Source organism: Schistocerca piceifrons, chromosome 7 (assembly GCF_021461385.2).
Source record: "Schistocerca piceifrons isolate TAMUIC-IGC-003096 chromosome 7, iqSchPice1.1, whole genome shotgun sequence".
Taxonomy (NCBI): domain Eukaryota; kingdom Metazoa; phylum Arthropoda; class Insecta; order Orthoptera; family Acrididae; genus Schistocerca; species Schistocerca piceifrons.
Genome location: NC_060144.1, coordinates 365,676,666 through 365,689,764, shown reverse-complemented (window position 1 = coordinate 365,689,764; position 13,099 = coordinate 365,676,666).

Genomic DNA, 13,099 nt, shown 5'->3' with positions numbered 1-13,099 from the left:
CTAGAGTCACTCAGTGACTCACTAGTATTGTTTGGCCTCTCGCTATGTGCAAGTTTTGTTAAGCAGTAGCGTTTAAATTATTTAGAGGAGTGTCTGATAAACAACTTATATGTGACCGATGAAAAATTTAGTACTGATCTTGTGTATATTATCTGAAGCAAAACGTAATAGCTAAATACGGAAGAGAGGACAAGGTATTTTGCAAATATTTATTTAAGTGAATTGTTGAAGACGCGCGAAATCTGGAATTCCCTTTTGGAGCAGAGGTCATCCTACTAGACAAATGAACTTAACGACACAAAGCAATGAAAAAGTAAAAGAGGAGAAACGAAAGCTGAAAACTTATCTATAATTAGACATTTCAAAAACTTCTAACTGCATCGCTCTTTCTTTTAAAAGAATTAAATACTGATCAGCGACCTACTTCTTGAAGCGACGATATGAGATTTGTTGTGTTAATTTAAGACTTACAATTTTCATCTAGAAACTCAAAATGTGAGTATCTAATGCGACCACATCGGTGACTCCACATATGCTTCAGAATGTGTGCTGTGAAATGATTTATCACTTTGATGTGTCCAGTGTGACCAAAGGAAGTCATATAGAACAATTTCTTATCCAGCATTTGGAGCATCTTGATGGAGATTCCGTAACAGTAAGTACTACTGTTTTTAAATAAAATGGCAGCACCAGTTTAATTTTTCTTTCCTCTTGGATTGATGCATGGTTGTATTCGTCGTGACATACTATCCGCAAGTTCATCAAGACACTGTTGCCCCAGATTGTCCCACTCCTCTACGGCGATTCGTCGTAGATCCCTCAGAGTGGCTGGTGGGTCACGTCGTCCATAAACAGCCCTTTTCAATCTATCCCAGACATTTTGGATAGGGTTCATGTCTGGAGAACATGCCGGCCACTCTAGTCGAGCGATGTCATTATCCTGAAGGAATTCATTCAGAAGATGTGTACGGTGGGGGCACGAATTGCTGTCCATGAAGACTAACGCCTAGCCAATGTGCTGCCGAAATGGTGGCGCGATCGGTCGGAGGTTGGCATTCACGTATCGTACAGCCGTTACGGCGCCTTCCATGTCCACCAGCGCCGTACGTCGGCCCCACATAATGCCACATCAAAACATCAGGATACCTTATCCTTGCTGCACTCGCTGCACAGTGTGTCTAAGACGTTCAGCCTGACCGGTTTGCCTTCAAACACGTCTCAGACGTTTGTCTGAAGGCATATGCGACACTCATAGTTGAAGAGAACGTGATACCAATCCTGAGCGGTCCATTCGGCATGTTGTTGGACCCATCTGTACCACGCTGCATGGTGTTGTGGTTGCAAAGATGGACTTCGCCATGGACGTTGGGAGCGAAGTTGCATATCATGCAGCCTATTGCTCACAGTTTGAGTCGTAACACGACGTCCTGTGGATGCACGAAAAGCATTATTCAACATCGTGGCGTTGCTGTCAGGGTTCCTCCGAGTCGTAATCCATAGGTAGCGGTCATCCACTGTCGGCCTGAGCGAGGCATGTCATCGACAGTTCCTGTCTCTCTGTATCTCCTCCATTCCGAACAACATCGCTTTGGTTCACTTACCTTATTGAGAGCGCTTCCTGGTACAAAGTAACAATGCGGAAGCGATCGAACCACGATATTGACCGTCTAGGTATGGTTGAACTACAGACAACACGAGCCCTGTACCTCCTCCCTGGTGAAATGACTGGAAGTGATAGGCTGTCGGACCCCCTCGGTCTAACAGGCGCTGCTCATGTATGGTTGTTTACGTCTTTGGGCGGGTTTAGTGACATCTATGAACATTCAAAGAAACTGTGTCTGTGATACAGTATCCACAGTGAATTTCTGTCTCCAGGAGCTCTGGGAACTGGATTGATGCAAAACTTTTTTTGATTTGTGAGTTTATAACGCAAAACAATTCGTTCACACATTTCATGAAGCAACAATTATATAAATAATGTAATTTGAGGTCACGCTTCATCACGAGTGGTATCCGTTAGACGAAACACTACTTTCTGCAGCGGCATGCCTCGCGTATCTCGCCTTGCGGGGCCCATCGTCTTGGTAGCACATTCACGTTTCGCCTGCATGTGTTCCGTGGACCTGCAGTGGTACCGTAAGAATAGTATGGTTGCGTATCCGTTGCAGCTGTTAATTGCGTTATTTTCTAGTCCGTGTGTAAATTGAGTGTAGTGAGAATGCTTACTATTGCAGGGAGAACGTTTTTATTGGAAGAGGTTTTCCGTGCAGGAGGAAACTCTAAGCAGCATGTGAGGCGGCAATTCAGATTGCGTTTTACTTTTAGGTGATTTAATTCGCAAATTCCAGACAACAGGTTCAGTTCACGATGCACCACAAACTGCTACACCCACACTTTCAGCAGAACGGAAGCTTGATGGTATTCCGGACACCATGTTGCGGAGTCCTATGAAATCCATGAGGAGATTATTGGAAGAGGCTAGAGTCTCTGGTACGACAACACACAAGGCTTTAACCAAAGAACTTGGGCCGTATCCGTATAAAATTACTGCTTGGCAATCATTAAATTGTGCGGACCATGCGATACGAATGTATACGTATTGTGAATGCAAATAACCTTATAGATCTGGGAATCACAGCTAAAATACTTAAATCAGAGATGGTAAAATAGACTGTATTAAAACTGAGCGGAAGTCCGAATCCACAATGGCTACTGCGGGTTTGGACTTTCACTCAATTTTAACATAGACTTATCATCTCTGATTTTAAATTATTTGATTCTCCTTCACATTATGTTTAGATCGAAGCGTTTTCACTGATGAGGCTTGGCTTCACCTACCTTGCTACATTAATTCCCAAAATTCACGATTCTGGTCATCAAAAAATCCGATTGCCTTAAGAGAAATCCTATTGCACGCAGAGAAAATCGGAGTGTGGGCTGCCATAACGTGAGCGCGAATTGCAGGGCTGATCTTTTTCGATACTACCGTCTCTTCCGATGGCTACTGTTTCAGGTTATTTATCCATTTATTGCTCTGCTGAATGAAAATGAGATCAGTCATTAATTTTTACAACACGATAACTCCACTGCTCTTAACGGCACACCCGTCCTACGACTTTTAGATGAAATCTTCAGAGACAGAGAGATTAAGAAAGTCACAGGCCCCCACTGAAACCCGATCTGTCTCAGCCCGACTGTTTCCTTTGGGGTGCGGATAAAACATTTGTGTATCAAAATAACTAAAAGGCAATTGATGGTCTGAAGACAGCGCTAACTGATCACTGCATTCGATTACACCTGAAACATTGGTAAGTGTTCTTGCAAATAAATGTAAACGTGTTGAACTAGCACTTTAAGAAGAGGAAAACATTTCCAGTATCTATTGTGGTATTGGTGAGTACAGTGTAATTAATTGTAATTATTATAGTTAAATAATTTAAAGCGCCGGCAGGTCGGCCAGGAACGTTCCAGCAGAGACGTATGTGAGACGACGTCAGCCAATAGTAAGCTGACTGACCCCTCTCTGGGACGACACCGAGACAGGAGCGGCCCGAGTTGAAGACGAGCCGCCCTACGAACGCTGCAGCAGTGACTTATGAACTGTATTTCTTTGCTTGTATTGGAATTTTATATACTGAAGGACACAGAACACAACAGTAATAATTCTGAATCCCATTTCCCAGCTTTACAACCACTAGCAGTGAATCCCGGTCTCCAGCTTATATGCAGGGTGGTCCATTGATAGTGACCGGGCCAAATATCTCACGAAATAAGCATCAAACGAAAAAACTACAAAGAACGAAACTCGTCTAGCTTGAAGGGGGAAACCAGATGGCGCTATGGTTGGCCCGGTAGATGGCGCTGCCATAGGTCAAACGGATATCAACTGCGTTTTTTAAAAATAGGAACCCCCATTTTTTATTACATATTCGTGTAGTACGTAAAGAAATATGAATGTTTTAGTTGGACCACTTTTTGCGCTTTGTGATAGATGGCGCTATAATAGTCGCAAACGTATAAGTACGTGGTATCACGTAATATTCTGCCAGTGCGAACGGTATTTTCTTCGTGATACATTACCCGTGTTAAAATGGACCGTTTACCAATTGCGAAAAAGGTCGGTATCGTGTTGATGTATGGCTATTGTGATCAAAAAGTCCAACGGGCGCGTGCTATATGTATGCTGCTCGGTATCCTGGACGACATCATCCAAGTGTCCGGACCGTTCGCCAGATACTTACGTTATTTAAGGAAACAGGAAGTGTTCAGCCACACGTGAAACGTCAACCACGACCTGCAACAAATGATGATGCCCAAGTAGGTGTTTTAGCTGCTGTCACGGCTAATCCGCACAACAGTAGCAGACAAATTGCGCGAGAATCAGGAAAACGTCGGTGTTGAGAATGCTACATCAACATCGATTGCACCTGTACCATATTTCTATGCACCAGGTATTGCATGGCGACGACTTTGAACGACGTGTACAGTTCTGCCACTGGGCACAAGAGAAATACGGGACGATGACAGATTTTTTTTGCACACGTTCCATTTAGCGACGAAGCGTCATTCACCAACAGCGGCAACGTAAACCGGCATAATATGCACTATTGGGCAACGGAAAGTCCACGAAGGCTGCGACAAGTGGAACATCAGTGGCCTTGGAGGGTTAATGTATGGTGCGGCATTATGGGAGGAAGGATAATTCACCCCCATTTTATCGATGGCAATCTAAATGATGCAATGTATGCTGATTTCCTAGGTAATGTTCTATCGATGTTCCTACAAGATGTTTCACTGCATGACAGAAAGGCGATGTACTTCTAACATGATGAATGTCCGGCACATAGGTCGCTTGTGGTTGAAGCGATACTGAATAGCATATTTCATGACAGGTGGATTGGTCGTCGAAGCACCATACCATGGCCCGCACGTTCACCGGATCTGACGTCCCCGGATTTCTTTCTGTGGGGAAAGTTGAAGGATATTTGCCATCATGATCCACAGACAACGCTTGACAACATGCTTCAGCGCTTTGTCAATGCATGTGCGAACATTACGGAAGGCGAACTACTCGCTGTTGAGAGGAATGTCGTTACACATATTGCCAAATGCATTGAGGTTGACGGACATCATTTTGAGCATTTATTGCATTAACGTGTTATTTACAGGTAATCACGCTGTAACAGCATGCGTTCTCAGAAATGGTAAGTTCACAAAGGTACATGTATCACATTGGAACAACCGAAATAAAATTTCAGACGTACCTACGTTCCGTAGTTTAATTTAAAAAGCCTACCTGTTACCAACTGTTCGTCTAAAATTGTGAGCCATATGTTTGTGACTATTACTGCGCCATCTATCACAAAGCGAAAAAAATGGTCTAACAAAAACATTCATATTTCTTTACATACTACACGAATATGTAGTAAAAATGGGGATTCCTATTTAAAAAAAACGCAGTTGATATCCGTTTGAGCTATGGCAGTGCCATCTAGCGGGCCAATCATAGCGCCATCTGGTTTCCCCCTTCAAGATAGACAAGTTTCCTTCTTTATAGTTTTTTTCGTTTGACGCTTATTTGGTGAGATATTTGGCCCGGTCACGATCAATGGACCACCCTGTAGAGCCATAAATGTGGTGAGAACCTTATGCGCCCTGCAAGGCGAGACACAGAACTAGCCGCCGCGGAGAGGCTTTGCGGACGCCCTGTGTAACAAAAACACAAGCAAGTAAAAAAATTCCATTCTCTGTAATTCTTATCGACGTATCGATGCATACTAAATAGCTATAGCTGTTTGTAATCTTTGTATGTATTTCGAATGGTCCTACACAGGGACTTTTTAAATCCCTGTGTAGGAGATTGTTAAAAGGCGAACACACATGGACTGCGGTTTATCGAATTGAAGCTCCACTGCCTCCTTATTAGCTGCCTTCACACACGCCGAAGAAGAATGAACGCTCTGCCGCACGTTTTTTCCGCACGCCTCTCGCTCTAAATGATTCATAGGCCGGCGCGCCAGATATCGGCGTCGGAAATCTGCGCGCGTATTTTTGCTCGGCTGTTGGCACGCCCTGCTGCGGGCTCCGGTACTGGTGTTGGCGGCGCTGCGCTGCGCCCTCATAGATTCATGGACGACGTCGTTAGGCGGCGCTTATTGAAACAAATGGCACGGCACTTCATCACACCGCGTCTGCACTCGGCCTGCCTCCGCTCCGCCCGCACCTGTTCCGAACGCCGTCCCCGCCGTCCGACGGCGAGGGCGGAAGCGACGCACCGCGGCGTCCCCTCTGGGGAACAGCAGAGAGGGAGCGAAGCGGGACGTAAACAGCCAAACAGCCGCAGCAGCTTGTTCCTAATTACTGTTTGAGAGTCTCGCGAGGCTGCGAGACGCTCTACGCAGGGCGAGATCCTTAGCGGACCGTCGTGCACTGACGTTCGACTCGGGGATTGCCTGTTCCAGTCCCGGTGCTCGAAGAAAATTTTATCGTCTCTCATTTGGTTGGCCAGGATTGGTGTAATGCTGAACTTTTCCGACTCGTAATCTCTTCCAACGGGAAGACCACTATTAAATGCAGAGAAGAGAGCAGGCAGGTGGAAAGGGTATTGAATCCCTCTATGAGGGGGAAGACGTGTCTGATGACGGCAAAAGAAGAGACACGACTCGACAGGAAACAGATAGGGGATACAGTGTAAGTAGGCTGTTTAGGTTGTTATATTCGTAACGCCACCGCCACGTTGCGATCTGTACGAAAATCACTGGCTGTGCCGTGTGCAGTCTGTGGCTGGGTGACATTGTTGGAATTTGCTATTGTAGTGTTGGGCAGTTAGCTGTTGACAGCGCGTAGCGTTGCGCAGTTGGAGGTGAGCCGCCGGCAGTGGTGGATGTGGGAAGTGAGATGGCGGAGTTTTGAGAGCGGATGATCTGGACAGAGACAGTAAATTTGTAAGACTGGATGTCATGAACTGATATATATATATATATATATATATATATATATATATATATATATATATAAAATAACTTTTGAACACTATTAAGGTAAATACATTGTTTGTTCTTTATCAAAATCTTTCATTTGCTAGCAATGCCAATCAGTAGTTAGTGCCTTCAGTAGTTAGAATCTTTTATTTAGCTGCCAGTATTGGCGCTCGCTGTATTGCAGTAGTTCGAGTAACAAAGATTTTTGTGATGTAAGTGATTCATGAAAGGTATAGGTTATTGTTAGTCATGGCCATTCTTTTGTAGGGATTATTAAAAGTCAGACTGCGTTGCGCTAAAAATATTGTGTGTCAGTTTAGTGATGATCAGAGTAAGTAAAGAGAATTATGTCTGAGTACGTTCAGTTTTGCTCAGCTGTTTGAAAAACAAATAACGTAGGGGTTTAACAGCACAGTAATTCATTAATTTTTGTAAGGGGACGTTACAACAGTATTAGAGTAATAATTCAGAAGAGGTTAGGAATATTTAAGACCGGACAAGGCAGAAAGGATAAATAGCAGAACTTCTAAAATCATTGAGGGAAGTGGCAACAAAACAACTATTGATGTTGGTGTGCAGAATATATGAGTCTGGTGATATACCATCTGAGTTTCGGAGAAACATCTTCCACATAATTGTGAAGATTGCAAGAGCCGACAAGTGCGAGAATTAATTGAGCATTCAGCTTAACAGCTCACGCATCCAATTTGGTGACAAGAATAATATACAGAAGAATGGAGGGCAAAATTGAAGATGTGTTTCATGATTACCAGTTTGGCTTTAAAAAGGTAAAGGCACCAGAGGGCAACTCAGACGGGAAGGTGTCGTCGTTGAGTGACTGTAGAAGGGTACAAGATGACTTGGACAGGATTTGTGATTGGTGTAAAGAATGGCAGCTGACTCTAAATATAGATAAATGTAAATTAATGCAGAGGAATAGGAAAAAGAATCCGGTAATGTTTGAATACTCCATTAGTAGTGTAGCGCTTGACACAATCACGTCGATTAAATATTTGGGCGTAACATTGCAGAGTGATTTGAAGTGGGAAAGGATGTAATGCCAGTTGTGGGGAAGGCGGATAGTCGTCTTCGGTTCGTTGGTAGAATTCTGGGAAGATGTGGTTCATCTGTAAAGGAGACCGCTTATAAAACATTAATACGACCTATTCTTAAGTATTGGTCGAGCGTTTGGGATCCCTATGAGATCGGATTGAGGGAGGACATAGAAGCAATTCAGAGGCGGGCTGCTAGATTTGTTACTGGTAGGTTTGATCATCACGCGAGGATCTCGGGTGGGAGTCTCTGGAGGAAAGGAGGCGTCCTTTTCGTGAATCGCTACTGAGGAAATTTAGAGAACCAGCATTTGAGGCTGACTGCAGTACAATTTTACTGCCGCCAACTTATATTTCGCGGAAAGACCACAAAGATAAGATAAGAGATATTAGGGGTCGTACAGAGGCATATAGGTAGTCATTTTTCCCTCGTTCTGTTTGGGAGTGGAACAGGGACAGAAGATGCTAGTTGAGGTACGAGGTACCCTCCGCCACGCACCGTATGGTGGATTGCGGAGTATGTTTGTAGATGTAGCTGTAGATAATGGAAGCAAGTCTCAAGAAAATTCAAGACACTTTCACGGGATTTCTCTACCTGAAGAAAACGTTCGACAATGTTCAAAATGCTCAGAAAGCTATAGCAAAAGACGTGAGTCAAGATGGAATAATGAGAATGAAAGACCGAGAACAAAGTCTTTCGCCCCGGCTGTTCAATCTATACATCGAAGAAGAAATGACGGAAATAAAGGAAATGTTGGAGAATGGAATTAAGGGATGAAACGACATCCGTGATAAAATTCGCTAATGACACTGCTATTCTCAGTGAAAGTGAAAAAGGATTACAGGATCTGCTGAATGGAATGAGTACAGAAAATAGATTGACAGCAATTCGAAGAAACACGAAATTAATGAAACGCAGCAGAAATGATAATAAAGAAATTTAATATTATAATTGGCGATCACGAAGTAGGTGAAGTTAAGAAATTCTGTTACCTAGGCAGCAAAATAACCTACGACTGAAGGAGCTAGGAGGACATAAAAAACAGACTAGCACTGGCAGAAAGGGTATTCATGGTTAAGACAAGTCTATTAGTATCGAACATAAATCTTAGTTTAAGGAAGAAATTTCTGAGAATGTACGTTCGGGGCACACTATTATGGCAGCGAGGCATGAGCTGAGGGAAATAAATCATTCTTCTAACCGGCTACTGGTTTGATGCGGCTCGCCACGAATACCCTTCCTGTGCCAACCTCTTTATCTCAGAGTAAGTTCTACCATCTTGTCCTTTCTTGTATACATATCACCTGATTTTTAGATATCTTCAGTTGCTGTAAACACGAAAAATTCAAGTGCGCTATGTGTTTGTACATCGGGTAAGGTTTATGATGGTAGGAAGGATTCCGTTAACAGCTGGTAATTTGAGAATTATGTGTCTGGAGCTCAGCATTGTATGCTAGTGAAACAATGACTGAGAAAACTGGAAAGAAGCTGTCAGCGGAATTCTTCCTAACATCATGCCTTTCAACAGCTGTAGATAACTAGAAAGTAAAATAGTTTGGGGCAAAGTTTATTCTGTATTCATATTTGTCGTATTGTTGGCAAAGGGCATCATCAAACACATTAGTTTTATAACATTAGAATCTTAATTATTACTTAGCGTATTGGCGGCACATCATGGTCAACATGTAAAACGTAAAAAGACTTCTGGTAAAGGTCAATTCATATGGACTGAAACCTAGGTCAAGGGCTTTTGACTACTACCTCCCACTACTGGTGGCTGTTTTTATTCCAAATATTAATTTTATAACAATTTTTGACATCACAGAGGAAAGACAACGATTTTGCTTAATCCGTAAGTACTACAAAACTGTGTGTGTTTTTCACTTGTCCTCCTAAACCACTGGATCGATTTTAACCAACTTGGTACATATATTCCTTACTGTCAGGCATCAGTTTTTGTGGGGGGTAAGAATATCGTACATATCGTAGTTCTCAGGATATGTGATATCATAAACAATGACGTGAGTAAAGAACTGCCGCGTCATGCGTGAGGTTTAAATCTTTTACTGCCTTGCTGCTATTCGCAGCATATTTCCCTGAGAGCACCCTAATATGCTGCAGATATACCAACAAAAATATGACGTCGTACGACGAATATATCAAGAGATATGAGTCATAAACACTGAGATACGTGAAAAATGCCATATCATGCGTTAAGTTTTAATGTATTTACTCTTTGCTACTAAGAGACGCTTACAGTGGAGTCAACTTACGGAAATCCCTGAAATCTGGCTGCGCTTTTGACAATTTGCAACTGCAAAGCGCAGACAGCTGTAGGCGGAAAAGATAGCCGTGTATCAGCTATGAGGAAACGTTGCAATAGAGACATTTACAAAACGGGAAACAGCTGTGCCCAGCATACCAAAACTACCCGGGCTTATGTTTCTTAATTTCAATGCTATACTTAAACATTTGTACATCATACACATTTCTTTGTACTACTATTTCGTATTTTCAAGCGTGTTTTTACGAACACGCCGAAATGAAATTTTTTCGATACTTCACTAAAAACACTGTTCGTTTTCGTTCTTAATAGAAAACTGGCAAAATGAATATTTTTCTTTATTCTGGTGACCGATTTCGATTTATACGGCCGTCATCAGACGAAAAGCTCCAGATGACGTGAGGAGCCAGTTCATGAATATGTAGAGCCGACTGCTACCTGTAATGAACTGCAGTTTTAGTGAAACCTAACTTTTAATCCTAAAGTTTACTTCAATCATTGCCTTCGTAAACAACTAATCAGTCAAAACGACTATAGCCACTAAACAATTTACTTGAACTTTGACTGAAACAAAATTTATAGATTATTCTGTGCGTATTCGCATTTTATTCATGTGAGTGTGCCTGTTATTCTGTAACGGAGAAGTGATGTCATCTTGGTTTCTAATATACAATTGCGGAAAATCACCTAAAATGTACAATGGAAGCAGGGAGTTAGGCCCAAAATAATTACTCTTAGAGTCAATTGATTGAGTATGCAGTACAAGATCAAATTTATTGGTCAAACTACGCAATATTGGCCCGAAGTATGAATAGCGTAACTAGTACAACGTATTGACTGCGAGTTAATATAAGGATAAAGCTACCAAGAACTGAACTGCTGCAGTGATATCTTATCCGCAAACAATTTCCAACCTTTAACTTCGATAATATAGTTTCCGATAATCACACACTTCACAGCATGTTATTAAGACAAGACTCCTTAAAAACAACAAATGCAAAATCCAGAATTATTACGTTTGTAAAATTAAATTCAATCATTTGAAATACCGCCTTTACCAAACAAACCATAATCATGTAACCCATGAGTCTTTCAATGCAGATTAGAACCCAGTAAATAAATACTTTTACAGCATCGTTTACAGAAATATAGAAATTGTAATGAATACGAAGTAATGCTTCCCTTGTGTTGCAGCACGTCTCAACAGCTATCCTGTTCAGTAATTCAGTAGCATAGAACGTGTATGCGGCACGTTTTAATTTTACAGAAGTAACATTACATGGAGATCATCGACACAGACTGTGCCCTCATATACACAGGACACTGGTTTCATTAACCTGACACAAGCATGTGATGCACAACGCGAAACAACAACATTTCATCAGCTTACATAATACACAAGCACCCGTAACGAGGCCAGTAACATTAACGTAAAAACATAAAAAGGATTAAACACCAGTATTTTACCACGGCGTCTTATGAGGATCCCTTTAGCGTTCCTTTTAAGATACCATTGACCCATTGCAAAGGACTGACCAGCATTAAATTCAGCATCTTGTCTCCGAAGCACGAACAGTAAGTACTTGGCATTTTACGAGATATAGACCGTGACAACGACGATGAACAATTCCTCGAGGCTTCTTCAGTAAGCGCTCAGTAAAGGCACAGTACAACCATATCTTAATTCAAACGTCGGGTTCGTCGTACTTGCATCGTCACAAATGCAGCTATCACGTTTTCTGATCAAGCATCAATACTTCTGCAATAACTCTGCTGGAGCAGGGCGTCGAGCACACCACTCGCTCCCGGCCATTTCTCTCGACCAACCACTTACGACTCGCCCGCCACGTTTCCGGCTTGCCCCACTCCAGCCAACATAACTTCACTCGCAGCCGCCCTCCGTGCCAGAAAACTTCCGGCGCTCCCCAGCCTGAAGAGAGGTCATTGCCTCTTGATGCAACTATCGATATGTGCCGACAAGGCACACAACAAGACACCATTCCGAATTTGCTCTGTATGCTCTCGTACAAGCTAGCACATTGCCTTATAAGCTACATGAGCATGTATCACACACGTGTTCTCCTAGGATCGTACCATTTTACTATATGGAAGAGAAAGTAAGTGGTAGTCTCGAATTCGCAAAGGAATGGTAGGTACGTTTGGTATTTTCCTTTTCTGCCCATAGCTTCTGTTGCCTTAGCATCCTCAGGAACACATAAATAAATTAGGCTAGACTTCTTTCTGGCGTTCAGAACGACGTATTGCAGTGGTGTGAGTCCAAAAACTGTGACAGATGATTGTTTGTTTTCGTAGATTCTACAGTACGGTCGCAGGCTTACTTCGCAGTCGAAACCCCGTGAAACAAGGGCTAGCTAGCAAGCTTCAACACTTTATTCTAGGAGAGCTGTAGTCAACTGCAAAAGACCGCCACAACCAAATATATACACCTACTTTAACCAGAATGACAAATTAACTGCCTGAAAGGAAACACATTACCTGAAAAAGGACTATAAATTAACATTTATTCAGTTTCATTTATAATGATAGCGTATCAAACTAAGATGTGTATAGTTAACGAAATTTTCTGCACGCTTACGTACGCCACCACAGCACTGGAAATACTTTTTTTAATTTTGGAGTGAGCATTTCCAGTTAGCTTCATTCATTTATTCATTCATCGCACTCCATACACGACCATTGGAACCCTCCAGGGATGTGGAACTAATCAAAGTAAACAGTCTGTACGCTGTCTTAACAATAAGTTAGCACTATTAATACAACT